At 44.0% G+C, this 13,650-nt stretch overlaps 1 protein-coding gene across 1 annotated transcript in view; it reads left to right on the plus strand.

The window, feature by feature from the left end:
- The first annotated feature begins 4,227 nt into the window (after window positions 1-4,227).
- ATP7A (ATPase copper transporting alpha) overlaps window positions 4,228-13,650 on the plus strand; it is a 568,605-nt gene continuing 559,182 nt past the window's right edge. The window contains exon 1 of the mRNA XM_086918413.1: window positions 4,228-4,479. The gene's annotated coding sequence lies outside the window, so the exon portion shown is untranslated. The remainder of the gene's footprint in view (window positions 4,480-13,650) is intronic.

The following is a 13,650-nucleotide window of genomic DNA, read 5'->3' on the forward strand; positions in this document are numbered from 1 at the left end:
TCATATACAGGTTAAGGCACTGGGCCAAGGTGGACCGCCCTGGTCGGAACCCGTACAGTATTTCAGAGATGATCTTATTCTCTGCTGCCCAGGAGGATAATCTTCCCAGTAACACCCGACCCACAACCTTAACCACGGAAACAAGAAGGGAGATCGGGCGATAACACAAAGTACAGCGGCGGTTCTACCATGGGGGCGTTTGGGCGCCGCCCCCCCTGCTTTCTCGCCGTGCGAGAAGAAGGCAGGAACAAATGGTAGTTATTTATTTATAACTACCATTTGTTTCTGCCTGCCCTTCTCGCACGGCGAGAAAGCAGTCAGCAGAACAGAACTTCCTTGTTCCTCGAGCCTCAGGGCAGGGGGGAGTGGCTTGGGGGAGTGGCTTGCCCACTGTAGTTAATACTGACTGTTTGGACAGCCTGAGAGGCTGTCCAAACAGACAGTATTAGCAACAGTGGGCAAGCCGCTCCCCCCAAGCCACCTCCGACTCTCGGTTCTGCAGGATGCAGACTAGGAGAAATGACGCTGTTAGGGCAGCCGGCCGAACCAATCAGCGCCGGCTGCCATGGAGGGGAGGGAGGCTGCCTGCAGCCTTCAGTGACGACGAGAGCCCACACAACCATGTCAGACGCAGCGGCGGCATTCTAAATGCAGGACGGCGGGAGTCTGCAGTCTCGGACGGGACTCGAGTCGGGAGTCAGCGCGGGAACTAGCCAAGGTAAGTTTTTTATATTTATTTTTGCCAATGCCAAACATGTGTTTTGCTTAGCTTGCGTGGTGAGGGTGTGCAGTGGAGCTGGCATGTTGTCTCCTGGAGCTGGCGCACCTTAATGGCAGTTTGGCAATCGCGGCAGCTGGTGGAGGAGTCGGAGTAATTACAGGGCCATTCCAGCTGGTGGATCTGCATTGGGGTTCATAAATGGTTACGTTTAGTGCTGGCTTGGCTTGTGAACAAGGTGTCCCATTGCTGCCAGTGAGGTTTCTAAAGTTTAGTCAATCTGGAATTGTTAAAATTGTTAGCTGATGAAGGTACTGGCAAGTGGCAAGGTATCCATGCTCATGTCGCTGTTTCCAATTTGCCAACCTTGGGTCACCGTAGCAATCAGCGTCAAGCGTTTCCCAGCGCCCAACAATTACTCAGCATTCTTTTATGTCCACCCACTGGTGCCACAATAAAGTAAATTAAGGAGCAAGGAGGTCAAATCTAGCGTCCCAGGGTTACTTTATTTGCTTTTTTTCTACCACGCTTATTAGTGAGTAGCAAAGTGCTGTACATTTTTTGCACTTTGACACACCAGGGCTTTTGTTTTGGTCCTCTTCGCACTGTCGTCCCCTGCATACACGCACAGTGCTTGTAATGGAAATATAGCAGTGCAGTGGCCCACAGCAACTGTTTGCTACTGAGAAGTGCTGGTACTATCACGTTACCTGCTGAGAAGTGCCGGCAGTGGCGGCTGGTGACATTTGGGCTGTGAAAGTGGTTCGGCGCTCGATTCACCTGCCTCATGCAGGCCTGCCGCCGCGCGCTGTGCGGCCTGGCAGCAGGTGGGAAGCGCTTAGAGTCGACAATCCCCTTCTGTAGCGCGAACTAATTGAAACCCCAAGTGCCGCCATTAGACCCATGCATTTTTTAACGACTCTCCTATGCTTAAATCATGGGTGCTAATCAGAACTGTGCCAAAAGGGACCCCATTCACTGCAAAATATCAGAGAAACAAATACTCCTCCGTGAAACAATTTCTGCACATTCTAAGACCAGGCAGTAAATATTAATCACCTATGAAAGAGAAAATGACGATCTAATTATGATAAATAATGCACATTCAATATTTGCAAGCTGCACGGCGATGAAATACGTTTCTATTTATTAGTATACACTCGGAGTACAGAAACAATGTCATTCGCTACCAGTCATTCATCCTGAACATTTACGCCCTACCACTTTCAAATGTCACCAGCCGCCACTGACAAAGTACTATAGCGGTCCCCCTTCTTGAAGACCGGCACGATTGTCGAGGTGCCCTAAGAATCCAGGCAGCCGGTCCCGGCTGCCGCATTAAGCACCGCCATCAGAACTGGGGCCCACAGGAGTGAATTTGCTTTAAAAAGTTCTGGTGGAATACCATCCAGACCTGGAGCTTTATTGCATGCAAGCCCTGAAATGCCCCGCTCCACTTCTTTCTGTTCCAACATTAAAGGAGCATTGGAGTTAACCCTACCGAGCACCAGCACAATACTAATCATCACACTCTTAAAAGTGTGACGATTCCAGACCTCCAAAGCTATAAAAACGGCCACGGTGGTAGGTATTAGCCATTTATTATTGAATTAATAAACAGCTTTTTCCCTTATGTCTCAATTCGACTGGCAATACCATCATGTGCAGACTGCCATAAGTGCTGGTGTAGGGCATCGGAAACTACCGGCTTAAATTAAGCACTGGAAAAAAGACGATTTGTGTTCTGCTGTGTTTCCAATGTGAGATCGTTACCCTTATTTTAAAATCACAATTTGGAGAACCTAACCATGCTCGACTAACATGACAGGTAAGTCATCTATTTTATTTATTTTATTTTATGCGTTTTATACAGCATGGACTTTACCCGAAGGTGTCAGATCGCTTCACAAAAGGAACAGTAATGATACAAGAGGAGAAAATTACAAGTGAGCATGTTACAACAGCAAACGTTACGTTACATGAGGCAATAGTGACACTTGTGCATGTATCAAGAGCAAACAAAATGCAAGAGGTAGCAAACGATACGTTACAAGAGGAAAACGTGACATGTGTGCATGTTACAAAAGCGTGCAAAGTACAAGTAGAGGAAATAGAACCAGAAATGACAACCTCTTGACCTGCCGCACCGGAGGACTGCAAGAATACTATGCCGTGACCCACGCGTACTTACAGAATGGTGGCAAAATCAATCAATCCTTAATATCACCACAGACGCTTGGAAGCACCCCAGTGGTACCGTCTAACTCATTATCATAGCTGTATACAAGATTGCAGAGCAGCAGATACGATCTCAGACTCGCATGTCCCGGCGCAGAATAACTCTTTTGTAAAGAACGGCTCCAACGACTCTAATCTTTCTATTGAGATACTAAATAATTTCTGGCCCCTTGGACTAACTGGCAGTCCAGGCTCAGATTTAACCCTTCAGTGATTTTGCACTGTTAGAATCAGATGTTTTTAGAGACCCCCATCTCGTATGTTTTGGAACCAACACGTTTCCGGCCCTGATGAAGGTGACAACATCCAGCTTTCACTGAAACGCGCGTAGGCCTCCTACACACGTCTGAGAATTGGAAAAATGATCTCCCATGTATAAATAATACAAAGTAGAATGTGTTGTTTTTCTCAGATGTGGATTTGCGTTTACACTTCTCACCTAGTATGAGTCCTAGAATGTATGAGTAGAATGAATGAGAGAGAGACTGCAGGAATGATTGGTTTTTGATTTTCACAAAACTTTTTAGTGGGGGTCGATTTAGCTCATTTTGTTAAAATTTTGGATTTAATTGTTTGTTCATAAAAAGTCAAAATTACTCTAATGGATATATATTTTCAAAAAAAGTGTTTTATGTATTTAGAAAAAAGTAAAAATCAATCGTTTTTTGCATAAATAAAGATAGCTCAAAAAGCTAGATTTGAGTCTATCTTTTCATGCTTCTGTGCTGTATATGCTTAAACACATAGAGCTATGACCGAAGCTTAAATTATATAGATCCGTCAAGAGGTTGTCATTTCTGGTTCTCTTTCTTCCCCCTCCTCTTGGGCCTTAAAGTAAACAGGGGGCACCTTAGCTACACACAAGTAGAGGAAATATCCTGCAATAAATAGCAGACACTCAAAACACAAGAACAAACGTTACGTTACATGAGGCAATGGTGGCAATTGTGCATGTACACCGATACTTCAACTACTTATCGTCCCAAAAGGTTCCTAGAGATAAGGCCCGAATGTTGCTTGAAAAGACACCAGCCATATTATCATTCTTTCCCTATCGAAGTGTAGGAAGACGGATTGATACCGAGCACAATAACTAATGAGAACCACATGCCAGTGTTGTGTTCTAGTGTTGACGTTCTAGGCGTGCCAGCTGCCTGGGAAGACTGCCACCGTTCCTTGCAGGCGTGGACTGGTGGCGTTTGAGGACGCCCCTTCCTGGTCACGTGACCCGCCGGACCGGTGACTCCGAGCCCTCCACTTCCTCGGTTACTGGGACAGCTTCGGTACCTGTCACTGCCCGACGCTGCCTGACTCCGCGGCCAGTACCACCTCCGGAGCCGGGGGGTGCGCGGCGGTGTCCCCTCGCTGGAGACTCACATCGCGAGCGAGGGGAGGAGGTGAAGGCGGGCAGGGGCAGCACCAGCTGGAAGAGGAGGCGACAGACACCAAGCTCCCCAGTTGGGAAGGAGTACTGGGGATTGACGTCTAAGTGGGAAGCAGACACCCCCTGCCAGCCTATGAAGGTGAGGGCCCGGCTGTCAGGAAGTGGAGAGGGGGCGCTGGGACTGGGGTGTAGGAGAAGATCCCAGGAGAAGAGCCCCGGGAAAAGGGGGATCAAAATAGGGGTGATTGGAGTCTTGGGGGAGTGGTGATCTTCAAAAAGTGGTGCCTTTGAAAGGGAAAGTATGACGTGGGCACTTGAATTTGTGTTCTCTTGGAAAGGGGGTGTCTTTGATACTTGTTGAGAAGGGGTGGCTTGGAACAGGCCATGTGGAAAGTGGTGGTCTCGCACAGCCCCCAGCCTGAGTTGGGGTCTCCTGCGGAGGAGTGGGCAAAGGAAAGGGTGTTCTGGGAACGTTGGGGCCCTTGCTAAAAGGACTGGGGTTCTGGGAAAGGGGTGTCCAAGTTAAACCGGAAGTTGGTCTCTGGCAGGAGGTGCCTAGAAGAGATAATCCAGTAGGAGATGGGTTGGCACGTTAAAGGGTTGTTAGGCAAGGTGTGGGACCTGAGTAAGGAAATCCTTAATAGAGGGGATGTTATGGGGACTGGTGATCCTTTGGGATCAGAAAGAAGAGTCTCGGAGACGTGGCATGGTAAATGGTTGCCAGGGAAACGGGGATCACTCAGAAAGGAAACGGTTCCCATAGTACAGGAGGTCTGGCAACTGATGACCCATGGAAAGGGGGGAGGGGGCGTTTGGAATGTGTCATGTGGAAAAGGAGCGATTGACAGAGAAAGATCTGTGGTACGTGGACCCCGTGAAGAGGAGCAATGCAACTATTTTAAGTCCCATGGGACAGACATTTGTGGAGGGATGGTATGAAGGGTGACACTAGCTGCAAAGCTGTTCTTGGCAGCTACCATCTGAGTTTATATATGCCGTAAATATAAAGTCGTAAAGCGTGCTTTTGCTCAGCCAGTATTTACTGGGAGATGTTCCTGGTACACAACTGTTTTTGTGAAATTGATGTGTGACTCAATCGCACAGGGTTATCATGCACGAATAGCAATTTTGAAACCTCTATCATTAGTAAAGACAGTGAAGGCTATAGCTGTCAAGTGCCCAATAAGCACGTATAACATCTGGAGGCAGTCCAGCACAGTGTATGCTGTGGTTTTTGAGCCAGTACTTGCGGTATTAGAAACAAAATTACACGTCGCATAATGCAACCTGCTGTTGTATAAAACGGCTGCGTTGGCTGACCATGGAGGTGGGGGACCCAACAACGTAACCTGGACAGGCGAACCACATCCTATCACAGGTCTGGCTTGTCTCTAAGAGCCCCCGCACGAGCCAAGCCATGACAATGTTTAAATCATACAACATACAAATATGATAAAGTCTCGTCAGAATATATAAAACAGCATGTCTTTAAAATTCGACACCGGTCTCTACAGCAGTCCGTTTCCCACAACGTGCAGATGAAGTAATGCAAGCGTTTGCTTTTTCACTTTATATGGATTATTTTTCACGTGAAGAAATACTTCAGAAATAGAGAAAGTAATGCTTGGCATGCATGAACCTCTGCTTTTTGTTCAGTGTGTGCTTGTTTAAATGTCATTCTTCGAGTGCATTGATTTCTCTCGTAGTACAGGGCGTGCGAGCGAACACGTAGCTGTCGGTGAACGTGGCTTGGTGTTCGGAGCTTGTGTACTTAGTTGCAGATCTCCAGGGAACGCAGACAGTGGCACTTACTAGACGCATTGCTACAGTGAGTAGTTGTCTCAGAGTAACTCTTATTTGACTGTAAAATGTGTCTATAGCCAGAAAAGAGACATTGTTTAAACCATACAATACAGGGTAAAATACCATGCTTCATCAGATCGTGGTAATGGCCCACTTTCAGTCTTAAAAAACATATCTCTCTCCAGTCACACATTGGTTGCATATGCCGTGGACCCTGTGTTGTTTTCTGCTGCATTGAGGGTGGGTGTTTGAGCTACCCAAAGAACTCATATATACATACATGCAGGGCAGAGGCGCAACTAGAGACTAATTTCGGGGGGTGGCTAAGAAAAATTTCGGGTGGGGCTAATTCTTCCAGCAGTATGCAGAGTGGAGATGCAGGGGCTCTCTAAAAATGGGTGAAAAACCAACAAAGCCTCATTAACAAGCACATGGTCTTTTAAAGACCTGTGAAGTACTCGGGTGTGGCTGTGTTTGTGCCCAGGATGCTGTCTCAGCGGGGCTGACACACACGACAGGGGGGAGGGGCTGAAGCCATTTGAGACCAATGGGCGTTGCACGCCTGGAGAGAGAGATGGCTACATATTACACATTAGTGTTATGCAGTTTTATATTACATCTTTGTGTTGGATAGTTAGCTTGAAAACCATGTTTAAAATGTTTAGGTTTTATATACTTGCATGAATAAATTGTTGATACAACAGTGGGCAATGGTGAGGGACCTCGGATTTATGTGATGCAATGGCTGCAGGGTTTACCACATAATTATAGATTTACCATAGTTGCCATATCATTTTACTACCTATTATTTAGAATTAACAAAGAATGTTGCTTCTAGCTAATGATGTAGCCTTGCGGCTAGAGCGGTGGACCTTGGACCTGGGGAACCGGGTTCAAGTCTCAGCAACGATGCTCAACATTCTGTGATTCTGGGCAAATCACTTAATCTCCCAGTGCCTAACAAAAATGAATGTGTACATCTGTAACAAAAATGAATGTGTACATCTGGTGCTCATGTAAAGCGCTCTGATACTCGATGTCCCGGGTCTAGTTTATGCTATATAAAACTCTAAAAATTAAAAAATATATATATAATGTGCTACCTAAATTGCAATTTTGTAGACACAAATTAGATAACCTTACTGCATAATGTGGTCCTCCAAGCCACATACTCTCAATATTCTTCACAATGTAAAGCTCTGCATAGTGGTTTGGGGGATATCATTTTGATGATGAAATCTATATTCAATGGCAATCCCTTTGAAATATGGGTTCATATACTGCTGCATTCTGTGTAATAAAAGCACCTAAATATGTAGTATATTAGTACTAAGGAACATTAAAGCTGTGAATTCTTTGTGAACTCCATCTATCCCCAGACATTTATAATCCTAATTGGAACCAAGGAGAGAGACACCCTCCTCGCAACTTCCCCAAACCGACAATTGTGTAAAAGACAGAGACGGTATCTAAGGCCAAAATGTGACGCAGATCACGCCTCTAGGTAAGCAAGGGCTTGTAATTAAGAGTTGCTGCTACCAACAAGCAAAGGTGAGACACGTCATGCACTCACTCTCTTCTGCCTTGAAGTTGCGGGGGCTGTTATTAACTTGAGACTGTATTAATATAACTGCATCTACAATGGCCCTCCAGCTTCATGGCTCAATCGGTTGCAGATGGTCCAGAATGTCTCCCCTGTCTCAGCGTTGGGTAGAAGCGATCATGGTACAGCAGCAGCTCTAAATCCCTTCACTGGTTATCAGTTATAAGATGGAATCCTATTCAAACTTGACTGCTGGATGTATACATGTATACACTGCTGTAGGATGAATATATGTGCTTGGTCCTCGTCTATCTATCCAGCAGAATCTCACTCTACTGTAACATAAAAAATCTAAGAACTCAGGATAAATTGTTTTTGAAAGTCCCACAAGTCAACTTTAAAATTAAGGCTTCAGAGCTTTTTCTGCCCCAGGCCCATCTATCTGATTGATTGATTGAGACCATATATAAAGCGCTCACAGCTACGTCAGTAAGAAGTGTTGCGATGCTCTGAGGAGAGTGACAGTGCCAATCAACTCGGTCAGTAAGATCTGGACTCTCTCCGAGAATTGCTGAGCTATCCGTCCAACTTGACTTGCTTTAAGAAGGCACTAAAAACACATATTTTGGTGTTACGGACCCACATAGGACCCGCACAAAGAGTCCCCTTTGTAGAAGTGCATGTGTGAGAAGTGGCCTGATAGGTAGGCAGGATTCAAGCAGCGAAAGATACCACATTCAATCACAATATGGAATGACCTGACCCCTTATGAGAAAGGAGAACATCATATCATGAAATCCTTGTTTAGTTCATTTTAAAGCTCTTCTGTTTTGTGCATTTATTTAGTAAGGCATTGGAGTGCTGTAGATAGTCGTAGCAAAATATATTATGTTCAGGTGGCATACGAGGCTCCTTCTGCTGCCACGGGGCCTTGTGAATGCATCACACATACCAGTCAGCGAGCCAGGCCGAACCCATCAGGGCGCACTACGAAAACCTTTAACAGATCAATACGCCGCTTCTCTCAGCCAATGTTTTCTTAAATATTTTATTATACAAATAAGAATGGCCGAGATGTGACTTAATATGCAGTGTGTGCTATAGAAGAGAATTCACGCAGTGTTGTCAGAGCAGGAAATGTTTGAGCTGCGCGGAAGACTCAGAAATGTTACTATTCCACTGCTACTGTGTCCACTCCTCGTGAACTTGGATGTGCACGACCGAGGTACAGGACATGGACCCCCATCATCTCAGTGAATATTGTCTCACTGCTACAGACACTCCTCAGATATGTTGCATCACTTATGGTGACGCTGATGGCAATTCACCGGCTCCTGCCTGTGACGTTCTATCTAGACCCAGACATCTAAAAGCGGCCTTGATGTTGCAGTTTTATTTTCGAACACTTAACTGCCTGGGCACAACAACAGCAAGAAACAGGCCCCCAAGGCACAATGATGTCATCTTGTGTAAATGGTAGTAGAGCTCTGATGCCTAACGGCCTGGTTCATGCTGCAGTAAATTGAAAAATAAATACAGAAATACATTCCATAATTCCCACGTGGAAGCACTCTGACTGCAAACAAGAGCTATTCTTACTCCCATTATTATGTGACGGTTAACACTTCAAACACTTCACATATAATATGAATGCAAAGGCTATGCCTCATCCAGTACAGCCACCAAGATTGCAAGTTGTACATTCCTGCGCTCATGTGATGTTTTGGCAGGCACAGATTATACTGTCATTTATTTACACCTTATCCCCCGCGTCTTCCAATTAAAATGCCCCAAAGACAAAACAGTTACCGAAGGAAACTATGTCAGCCCTTCTACTATAGTGAAACCAAAGCGCCATCAAATAGTTACCAAGATGTGCTGCATATTCAAAGAGGAAATCGTCACTGTGCGTTTAGCTCACCAAATGTACAAGTCCACTTTTATTTTAGAGCGTGCCTAACCCACGTCATTTCCTAATTGTAATTGCAATATGTAAGCAGGTCTGCGTCGCGTTTTCTTTCTCAAAAGCCTCATTTACGAGTAAATGGTCTTTTAAAGACCTGTTAACTACTCGGGTGCGGCTGCAATTAGATGCTCGCGAAGCTGTGTCAGCCCGGGCTGACACACACGACGGGGGTGGCTGAAGCCCCGTGAGCCCAATGGGTGTTGCGCGCCTGATGCAGGGCCACTGGTATTATGCGGCAGGGAGAAACAAATTATGTCGCAGGGTTCACTAAATTATGAGACAAAGAAAGGCAAATTATGCGGCATAATGCAGCACATTTTTTATATAGTATTACTTTATCATTATTTTATAATTTTTACACAAGTGACTACTGTCTGGCCAAATATTTCACCTTGTTAGTACCAGTTTAACAACCAAATAAAGAACTAGGCAACTAAAAGATGAGTAGTTAACCTTTGCGAAGGGCCTTCCACTTCACGTGAACACATTGCGCTGCATTTTTAGTAACTTTTGATTCTTTTGGGCTAGAAATATTTTTATTTCGTTAAAATGTGCAGATTACGCAGCAGATGAAGGATTATGTAGCATATCCGGCAAATGCATAAGTATGTGAAAAAGCAGCGGCTGCAGAATCACATAATTCCAGTAGTCCTGCACATGTGCTTGCATGCCTACTTTATTGGTATAAGTCAAATGAAGTGCTGAAGTACATGCACAGAATATAGACATAATACCAATGTTATCGTATTTCTAGTTAATCAGTTGCCAGAAGATGTTGAATTCCATGTTTATGCACCTCTGTGCCTGTTTTGGTAATTCACATTTTGCTGCTGTTTCTGGTCAGGCTTGTAATATTATACACAATGTCTTGAAAATCATTGTAAGCACAGTGGTATAAAATGAAATCATCTTGGCCTCTACCTCTCCTGCTGATTGTTAGTATGTTGCCTCTATGTATGGTCTTTGATTGCTGATGTCCACTTGCGATTAGAGTGACCATCCTATTGATGATTTAGAGAAAACAATTCGTTTTCTTAAAATAACCCTCAACTACAAAAGTGACCCATGGTGGCATGCTTCATCATCTGGTTCTTCCCACCATGCTGCGGGACGGAGCATGCTACGACCGACGGAGACGTGGGAGCACTTTGTAGGGTGTTGACTATGAGGAGATGGGAGTTGGAGGGTCAAGTAAGTGCGTTTTACTAAAAAGTACCTTGCTATGTGGAGTCTAATTTTTATTAAGTCCCTTAACTGGTACTGTTAAAAAGGGGCGAATGGAGACTCACACTATGATGGGTGTTTATCTCCTGGTCTACATGTTTCAAGCCTAACCCCTAATGTTTTTCGTCAGGACCAGAGACCATAACCCCATGTACCACTCCTAACTGAACTTGATAGGTCTAATTATTATTATTAAAGTGACAAATTTCATATCCGGTCTTCAGAGACACGGGTAAGGCAGATTATGCCAAGCAATGGTCCCGCTTTGATAACTGTGTGTCTACAAATGGCCCTTCCTTCACGTGCAGAACTCATGGGGCCCTAAATAATAAATCATAATGTCTTAACTATTTCTTCAATGATATGAAATATGAGCATTGTTCAGTAAACACCTTCCTAAAGGAGTTTCATAAGATTGTATTAATCATTTTGTTGGCACAAGAGATTTGCTGATAATAGCTGCACCTTAGTACACATTAACTTTGTATGAAAATGAAATTATTTAACACAACCTTGAAACACACATACTTTTTGGGTTGTAAAGGGTGTTTATAGATCAGAAAATCTATCCTTTCAAATTGAAGCAGGGTCTAAGTGGATCGCTAGTATATCTACTTCATCTTTAGGTGGAGTTCCATATACTATGTTTTGCCGTTTACTTACTTTAGAGTGCTTTCAGAGCATAGGCAGAGAGGGAAGAAGAGCGAAACAAGGGTGTGTGGAGTAAAACTTCAGATTGGAGAGTACAGGGTGTGGTGTACAAATACATGAAGGTGAGAACCGAACGGGTGAATCCTGGGATGTACTCACAAGTAAAGCTGTGGAGAGTAGCAGGAGGGACAATCAGAAGGATGGAAGCGAAGGAGAGAAGAATGGGGAGAGGCAGACGGAGAAACTGAGTGTTCAGATGACAAAAGCAAGTGGTTCGGGAGGGATGGCAGTAAATATGAGAGAGGAGGAGATTGCATTGGATGGAAGCATATATCAGGAGAGGAGGGAGGTCAGTGGGGGATGGAAGCGAAGATCACAGAGGTGGAAGGTCATTGAGTGGTAGTAAAGAATAGAACGTTAAGATGTGCTGTAGGGCAAGAGGAACAATGGAAATACGGAAATATGATACACAGAGGAGGAGGGGAATGTTACAGTGCGTCGAGCAGGAGCATAAGACATCTCAGATGAAATGGAAATGGTCAGGAGATGGTAAGAGAAATGGAAGTGTAGAAGAAGAGAGCGGTAGGAAGAAGCCCCTGGGAAGAATGGAAGTTAAGATATTACACGTGTGAACAACAGCAGAAGCTTGGAGGGGGTGTTGTGGGCTCCTGTGTTTTCTCACTGCACTCGTCTGATCTAAAACAAAGGTAGAATTCTTCATTTAGGATTTCTTAGTGGTAAGAGTTTAGTGGACTTGTAAGTACTTTATAATGATATTGTATATGATGAAGTATTTTATATTGTGATGCAATTATGGTTTTATGTACATTAATAGATCTGCATGTAAAATCATGAACAGATTAGGTATATACTTTTATGCAACAATAAGTGGATCTTATTCCACACAAGTTCTTATTGCCTAAAATTGTAATTTAAAAAAGAAATAGACTAAAATAAAAAAATTATTAAAGTACTCAGACTGACACAAAATGTCAGGGAAGAGACTCCAGTACCCTCCATCTGCCAATTTCCTTGCCTAATTATATGAATTTTGGACCCTGCTTGGCCTCTCAGAACATGAAGGGAGTAGCCTCTTGTCACCTCAGGTCTGCGTCAGATTATCTCATGGTATCTGTATGTGTTACTAACTCTGTGTCGTGGTGTGATTGTTTACCATTGCTTAAATTATAAATAAGCATTTTTATGAATTGCATCAGGCCTGTGGCAGCTAAGAAACTACTGCCTTTTTTCCTCCCAATTCTTTTTATCATTGAATCTTCTCACTAATATTAAGATGGGGAAGCAGCTGTGGCCCAGGTATGCCCTTTGGCACCCCAAGCACTGCTGTTGGTACCACTAGTCTCAGCGGTCATGAAAACAGAAGCAGGAACAGGAGATACACAGCACTCTAACATCCCAGTTTACTTCCTGTAGTTTCCAGTCCATACCTTCTTCTCTACTCTCAGCAGTAAATAGGCTGTTAAACTGCGATGGGTGGGACAAAAGGACAGCCCTGTGTGGTGTTTTCCATAAATAACGTGTATCAGGAAGACAATATGTAGATAAAAGCACGATGGATTTATTTCACCTCATCCACGAACAGCCACAGGATAACTGACACACATGGATTCTTTACAAGGCTCTTAGTTAACATTCCTAGGAGAATGGCAGACAACATTCTGCATAGATAATACAGAGATGGAGCTGGAAGAAATACATTAACAAATATCACACATCTTCCTCTGCAACAAAAACAATAACAGAAAGATGCAATAACAAAAAACAGTAATATAAAGGAGTAATGACTACGAATAATGGTCAGCTACACTAATGACTAAAAGAAAATTATTAACTGATCATTTATACATAGTCTTTCACACACACCGGAAGTCTTCGTACTCTCCGACTTCTCTCCCTGATCACATTTGGAGTATTAGAGAAATTAGAGGTGAAGGTACAGCATTATACAATTTGTCTTCAGAAATATCATTCTCACAAGTAAGACTCATCACTTTTAACTACTTTCAACGATCACCTCTTTATTTAAGGAACGCAAATCAATACATAGACGTATATCGCCATTGGCCTTCCTAGCAACAAAAATGGGGGCCAACCATTTGGTG

The sequence above is a fragment of the Lissotriton vulgaris genome, chromosome 4_1, assembly GCF_964263255.1.
Source record: "Lissotriton vulgaris chromosome 4_1, aLisVul1.2, whole genome shotgun sequence".
Taxonomy (NCBI): Eukaryota; Metazoa; Chordata; class Amphibia; order Caudata; family Salamandridae; genus Lissotriton; species Lissotriton vulgaris.